General features: G+C 38.8%; 1 non-coding gene across 1 annotated transcript; it reads left to right on the top strand.

Moving 5' to 3' along the window:
- The first annotated feature begins 6822 nt into the window (after window positions 1-6822).
- On the top strand, window positions 6823-6894 carry TRNAP-GGG. The gene has a single exon. It is a non-coding gene; the product is annotated as a tRNA-Pro (tRNA).
- The last annotated feature ends 308 nt before the right edge of the window (window positions 6895-7202 follow it).

Genomic DNA, 7202 nt, shown 5'->3' with positions numbered 1-7202 from the left:
CACCTGACCTGCCTCTTGAGAAACCTATATGCAGGTCAGGAAGCAACAGTTAGAACTGGACATGGAACAATAGACTGGTTCCAAATAGGAAAAGGAGTACGTCAAGGCTGTATGTTGTCACCCTGCTTATTCAACTTATATGCAGAGTACATCATGAGAAACGCTGGGCTGGAGGAAGCATAAGCTGGAATCAAGATTGCTGGGAGAAATATCAATAACCTCAGATATGCAGATGGCACCACCCTTATGGCAGATAGTGAAGAAGAACTAAAGAGCCTCTTGATAAAAGTGAAATAGGAGAGTGAAAACTTTGGCTTAAAGCTCAACATTCAGAAAATGAAGATCATGGCATCTGGTCCCATCACTTCATGGGAAATAGAGGGGGAAACTGAAAAGGGTGGCTGACTTTATTTTTCTGTTCTCCAAAATCACTGAAGATGGTGATTGCAGCCATGAAACTAAAAGACGCTTACTCCTTGGAAGGAAAGTTATGACCAACCTAGATAGCATATTCAAAAGCAGAGACATTACTTTGCCAACAAAGGTCTGTCTTGTCAAGGCTATGGTTTTTCCAGTGGTCATGTATGGATGTGAGAGTTGGACTGTTAAGAAAACTGAGCACCAAAGAATTGATGCTTTTGAACTGTGGTGTTGGAGAAGACTCTTGAGAGTCCCTTGGGCTGCAAGGAGATCCAACCAGTCCATCCTAAAGGAGATCAGTCCTGGGTGTTCATTGGTAGGACTGATTTTGAAGCTGAAACTCCAATACTTTGACCCCCTGATGCAAAGAGCAGACTCATTGGTAAAGATCCTGATGCTGGAAAAGATTGACGGCAGGAGGAGAAGGGGATGACAGAGAATGAGATGGATGGATGGCATCACCGGCTCAATGGCCATGGATTTGGGAGGACTCTAGGAGTTGGTGATGGACAGGGAGGCCTGGCATGCTGCGGTTCATGGGGTTGCAAACAGTTGGACATGACTAAGCAACTGAGGAGAAGGCAATGGCACCCCACTCCAGTACTCTTGCCTGGAAAATCCCATGGATGGAGGAGCCTGGTAGGCTGCAGTCCATGGGTTTGCTAAGAGTCGGACATGACTGAGCGACTTCACTTTTACTTTTCACTTTCCTGCATTGGAGAAGGAAATGGCAACCCACTCCAGTGTTCTTGCCTGGAGAATCCCAGGGATGGGGGAGCCTGGTGGGCTGCCATCTATGGGGTCGCACAGAGTCGGACACGACTGAAGTGACTTAGCAGCTTAGCAGAGCAACTGAACTGAACTGAATGAACTAAGTGTGGTCAACACTGATTTTATGATTTTAAAAAAAGGGCACTCCTATCTCCATTTTCTTTAGGCTAAGAATTGATTTAATAAACTAGAAGTGTGATTATGGGTGTGAAAGAAATTTGTAAATTCATTCATTTAAATATTTACTGAACACCTATTAAGTGCCAACATTCTACAACATGTTAAGGATAAAATGGAAATCTCAGTCTCAGCCCTTAAAGACCCTGGATTCCTTGGGTATACAGACTTGTACACCAGCCTTTTGAATACAATGAGACTCTGCAAGAACTACACAAATGTAAGGGAACTGTTGTGTTCTCTCTCCGGACCACATATTATTTCATCACATACACTGTACTTTCATAGCCATGACACTAATTGTACTCTTTCCAGTTGCTCATTTTTTTGATTGCTTGAGGACAGGTATCTGGTCTATCTTGCTTGTTATAGTATCATAAGTGTCTTACACAAAGCATAGGATCTAGTCAGTACTCCTTAGATATTCATAAAATAAATAAGTATACAATTGGCCCCTGGAGAAAATTTCAGAAGTATAATTCTGTTTCATTAGAATTTATTTCAATCAAAACAAACATGGTTGATGATACAAAAGAAACTAATAATGGTAGAGAAGTTAAAGTAAATTTTTTGTTGTTTTTACCACTACCCCAGGATGTGAAAATTCTGAATTTTAACCATTGTCATTTAATGCTGTTGTTCATTATTACTAAATTGCCATTCTAGAGTATGATGTCATTCTGTAATTTATCTTATTTTCTTTGCCTGCTTTAAAGAACATTTTCAATGCCCACTTGGAGTCAGGCTATGGCATTAATTGCTGAGGATCAAGAAATGGCTAAAAACACACACTGTTTCTAAGGATCTCATAGTCCACTGATGGTGACATGTACATGAATTCATTCAAAATATTCAGGTATGCAGAAAGTGGTGCAAGAAAATAGAGAAGGAAATGAAATTTGCGATGCAGTCGAAGAAACCAACAGCTACCCACAGAAAAGATGATATCTGAGTTAGATCTTAAAAGGAATATAGGAGTTTGCCATCTGGACAATTGGAAAAAGGCATCCAGGAAGTGTAAACAATGTATTTAGAAAATAATATCAGGGGAAAAGCATTATATCTCAGGAACCTGGAGAAATCAAGTGTGGCTAAAACATAGGTTTGTTGTGTGTCAAACTCAGGGTGAGCCTGCAAACACCATGTGGACCCCAGTTCTGGAGAGTGGAGTTTGAAGTTTATTTAATGAGCAGTTGGAAGCTTCCTGGTGGCTCAGAGGTTAAAGCGTCTGCCTCCAATGTGAGAGACCCGGTTTGATCCCTGGGTTGGAAGACCCCCTGGAGAAGGAAATGGCAACCCACTCCGTATTCTTGCCTGGAGAATCCTATGGTTGGAGGAGCTTGGTAGGGTACAGTCCATAGGGTCTCAAACAGTCGGATACGACTGAGTGACTTCATGTTGGAAGTGATCAGCAGCTTTAAAATTCTTTCATTTCTTTTCTTTCTAGAGTTGTAGCTTCCTAACTCACGAAGTTTCTGGTTCATGGGAAAGCAGACTTTAAAACTACGTGTAAAAAGGTTGAGTTCATACATCAACTAATCTCTTTTCAACCACATATTAGCACTTGGTTTTGGCTTATAGATCTAATTTCTTGCAGAACACTCTTTGATGTTCGTATTCTTATTTAGAGTTAAATATCCCAGAGCCACAGTGTTTGCTGAATCAGGAATATAACTAAACTATCAATATCTCAACTTGACAAAATCCATATTTAAACACTTGTATTCTGCTGAAGACATTAAAATTCTCTGTGGAGAATGGAAATTTGTTGCACATATATATGGTAGAGTAAATTAAATTAAAAAAGTAATGTGAGGCTGCAAACTCAAGATAAATGGTGTATAAATCCAGATATTAAATTAAATGTTTCACTGGGCAATGATGAAGTGTTATACATTTTCTCTCTCCTCATGTATAAGAAATTGATTAGCTAAATTTCAAATACACAAGGTAACTGACTGATAACTCATTTTGCATAATTCCTGAAAGGGTACATAAGACACATGACAAAAGTTAACCATGATCTTAACTCAAAAAGCAATTTCTATTGTATATTTTACTTGTGAGCTGTGAGGATGCAAGAATTATGGAAAAACAGTAAGAACATTTCAGAAGCAATAACCTAATAAGGAGTTGCTTATTTTAATTGTCCTGCCTATTCTGTTAACATATATATTTAGGCAATATGAATATAAAATATCAGCATTTTTGGTGTCTTATTATTTTAAAAGAAATATGTGGTAACAATTGAGTATGCATTATCTCACTGTAAATCTTTTAAGATATTTCTATGTGTAAGCTGCTAACTCTAGAGTCAGTCTTATAGAACAATAATATTAGAGATATTGGTGGAGTGGGTAATAGGAAAGTAACAGTCTCTTTGCTCTCCTAGCAACCAATGATACACAGTTTGGGTGTAAATATGGCAGTCCCTTACTTTCAGCGAGGCAATTTGAGCTCATTTATTTAACTCTCTTCTTTCCAAAGTTCTTGTGAAATGAGTAAAAAATATGAAATATTAATAAATGTGTGAACATATGTGTTGTTAATAATGCAAGGTTTTAGACATCAAACAATAGGTTCCAAATTCAAGAATTGAGTGTAAGTGGTAACCCACTACATTACATAACACAGAACAAGACTGTGTGGAAAGGAAATTAAAGGAGTCCCCTGTGGATCTGGATTCATAGGAACAAACACAAAGAAACAAATTGGAAGCAGCAGGAACTGAGAGTCGTGTGAAACTGGGGTGGTGAACTGAGGGTAACTTGAATGACTTGAACAGTTTCTGACTGTACCACATCAACAACAAACCAATTTACCCTGGCACGTTTGATGATTATTCTTTTAACACAAATAAATAGCTTAGTAAACACGGAAGATTGCTACAGCCAACTCCTAAAGGCTTAAAGAAAGAGGAACAGCTCTCAGCTGCCTCAGGCATGGTTAGCAAACCCATGTGCTCCCCAGTTGGGCGTCCCTCCCTCTGTGTTCATCACAGCTGTCTAGAATACCTACAGCCAAATAAAACTGTAGGAAATACTAGGTTTCTCATTTTCCATCTACAGTTGCGCGAACAGGGTAAACACAGCAAAAGTATGATGCAGTAAAGGAGTAAAATGAAGAATCGTATGAGGATTCAGAGGAAATAACCTGTTGTGAAATTATTTTAAGAAACAGTAAAACAGAAGAAAAACTCTAATTTGTATTAAGATAGAATATTTTGCATCTTTAAGGTAAAAATAATAAAATCATGAATGTGATAATTTTTAAACTTTAGGAATCATGAGCAAGAAACAACTCAAAGACATGCTAGACAAGTCTCATGGCTCACTTTCTCATGTCCTCATTTCCCTCAGGTGTCAGCTCCAAGATTGTCTTCTCTGTATGACCTTTCTGAACTTTCTTTCCTAAGCTTCAAGTCCATTCTTAGACTGTTTTGTGTTTTGTTCTTGTCACTTTGTAACATGAAATTTATTTACTTGCTTACTGCTTGCCTTCCTCTAAGGAAGACAAAGCTTTTTTTGGTTTGTTCATTGTTCTTTCACTTCATTATCAGAACCTTCCATCGCACATTGCAGCTGCCCCAAAAATTATCTGTACAACAAAGGAATGAGAGCTAGTGAGAGAGCCCCTTTGACCACAGAGGCATTCCTAACTAAAATCTTGGCAATTGTCAAAGGAGTTAAACTGTCCTTCCAGAAATGAAGGAGCTTTGCTTATTTTAAGAAGTGTATTTCAAGGAATATCAAACTGTAAGCAAGGCCCAACTTTCCTAGTTCTTTAGGAATTATATTTTCATGTTAAATTGTCTTGAGCTCCTTACATAAAATCACATAAGCATCTCTGAATTTTCAGTATGGAAAGCCCTAAACTGGAGAAGGAGAAGGGGGCAACAGAGAATGAGATGTTTGGATAACATCATTGACTTAATGGACATGAGTTTGAGCAAACTCCAGGAAATAGTGAAGGACAGGGAAGCCTGGTATGCTGCAGTCCATGGGTTTGCAAAGAGTCGGACACAGCTGAGCGACTGAACAACAACAAACTTCATGGGCCTCTAATGTACTTAGATTTGCTTTTATCATAGTAATCTTAACAGGGGATGCACATCAGAATCATCTCTAAATATCTGACACAGACTAACAAAAGACCAGGTCCTTCTAACAGCAACTGAAATCAAATTTCTAGGTAGGACCTAGGTATTTTCAAAAAGTCCCCCGAAGATCCTCATATAAAGCTAATGTTGAAATCCATTGCTTTACCACTTTCTCTCTTCCCCAAGACTTGCTACTGATTTTCCCTGCAAAAGACAGCTGATCTCATTCCTTGTACAGTTTTTCAGTGATGAGTTTTTCTAACAAAAATGCTACAAGGCAATAGACATATGAATCAGTATACCATGGAAATGTCATTAAGTTCATGATACATCTGGCTTATACAAAGATTCCGGTTAAACAGCCCTGACCTTTCTACCTAGCTCAGAGTAATTCTATGTGCTCTAGTCTGTGTCCCAAGTATTGGCAATTAAGATCCTCCTTTACACCAAGTAAAGGACTGTGCTTTTTGAAAGCTTGAAATCTGCTTTAAGACTTTAGCTGAGCAAATGAGGACAGAGAAGATAACATTTCCATGGATACTGAAAGATAAATGTCAAAGCACAGGAAAGGCAATGGCCCCACTCATCTAAAGGCCAGATGGGGCATGAAGTGTCTCAAGTGAGGACCCACTGGAAGTGAGATGGTGAGCCCTGCTCCTTCATGGAACTTTCTTACAGCCAATGCACGCCACTCCACGGACATTTAGGGAGGCTGTCATTGATAATCTCAAGTTTAAAACTTTCTTTAGCTATCCCTTCTCCATTTCTCTTTAGGAGCCTAGAATACTTCCTCGAAAATAGCAAACATAAAATAGCACCTTCATTCCTTTTCTTTGATGACAGAATGTGACTGTGGGACTGTCTCAGACCTGAGATGCACAAACAACCATTTTACATAAGTCAGAGGGCAGGGAACAAATTTCAGTAACTTCATTTTACTCCTAATAAGCCTTTCTATTCATCTCCTTAAATTCTCAGTGAGGCATTGCACCAGTTAAGCTTTGGTAAGTTTATCCTGCGATGTGTCTAACATACATTTTGCAGTTCAGTCCTGTGCAAACTTACATATTTTATTTTTCAAGGAGCAATGTGGCAATGGGGAAACCCAACAATGCTTCCTGAATCACCCAGGCTGCTTACAAAAAATGTTAATTATTGGGCACAAATTACAGATAAATTGAGATCTTTAGGGTATAGAGTCTTCATCTCTATAAATCTAATGCACATAAATCTGAGCTTCAGTGAATTAAGGCAAGAGATAAATGGGATATTAGAATATAAATCCACAGATAGTTAAATGCATATGAAAACAATATGTATTCCATATGCTAAAATCTTCCATGATGATTAGGGCTTCCCTGGTGGCTCAGAGGTTAAAGCATCTGCCTGGGATGCAGGAGACCCAGGTTCAATCCCTGGGTTGGGAAGATCCCCTGGAGAAGGAAATGGCAACCCACTCCAGTACTCTTGCCTAGAGAATCCCATGGAGGGAGGAGCCTGGTAGGCTACAGTCCATGGGGTCGCAAAGACTCGGACACGACTGAGCGACTTCACTTTCACTTTCCATGATGATTACTGATTCAACAATTTCCCCATTTAATTCATTAATTATTTAAATCTCTAGAAATTATTTCATTAGGTGAAAACAAGTCTAGAATTGTTATAATTTTCTTATGCATTGACCCTTTTGTCATTATGTCTCTCTCTGTATCTGGTAATGAATGCTTTTTGCATT

The sequence above is a fragment of the Bubalus bubalis genome, chromosome 4 (genome assembly GCF_019923935.1).
Source record: "Bubalus bubalis isolate 160015118507 breed Murrah chromosome 4, NDDB_SH_1, whole genome shotgun sequence".
Classification (NCBI taxonomy): Eukaryota; Metazoa; Chordata; class Mammalia; order Artiodactyla; family Bovidae; genus Bubalus; species Bubalus bubalis.
The sequence above is the reverse complement of the archived record's forward strand: the minus strand, read 5'-3'. Positions and strand labels throughout refer to the sequence as shown.